This window comes from Ornithodoros turicata, chromosome 1, assembly GCF_037126465.1.
Source record: "Ornithodoros turicata isolate Travis chromosome 1, ASM3712646v1, whole genome shotgun sequence".
Classification (NCBI taxonomy): Eukaryota; Metazoa; Arthropoda; class Arachnida; order Ixodida; family Argasidae; genus Ornithodoros; species Ornithodoros turicata.
The window spans coordinates 225,971,060-225,971,681 of record NC_088201.1 but is presented as its reverse complement, the minus strand read 5'-3'; positions in this window follow the sequence as shown (position 1 = coordinate 225,971,681).

Genomic DNA, 622 nt, shown 5'->3' with positions numbered 1-622 from the left:
CTACCTGGGAGTAGTAATGTATCAGCTCAAGTATCCGGAAACTCACATCTTCGCCTGGACGCCATTAATTAGCAATTAGAGCTAATTGGGACCCCCCACATTAATCAGGACCCACCAGGGAGTCATTACACTAATTGGGGATCATCTAAGACACGTCCAGGCGAAGATGTGAGTTTCCGGCTACTTGAGCTGATAAAAAAAAAAAAAAAAAAATAGATAGAGATAGAGTGGAGAGAAGGAGTATCGTTGAAGATCAGCGACGTCTTCTTGAAGAAAGCGGTCCGGAACGGCCGCTGACTGTCGCTGGGCGACGGAGCACGGAGGCAGGTTGCAAAGCATCGCAGCACCAGTTCCGGACATCCTGTGACGTCAGCTGTGACGTCATCATGGCATGTCTGGGCAAGTTAGGACAGCTCTGGACATGCAAGGAGAAAAACACGCGTAATACAGAGGCTGGGAAAGCAAGAGTATGCAAACCATCAATAGCTAACAACAAAAAAATTAGTTACACAACAAATGAGCCCACCAGAACAGGAGCGCAGAACCATGCGACTGCTCCATCCGAGAGGCAGGCAGAAACTGACTCGTAATGGTTTTTGTCCTGTATAAACCCCGCAGCTGC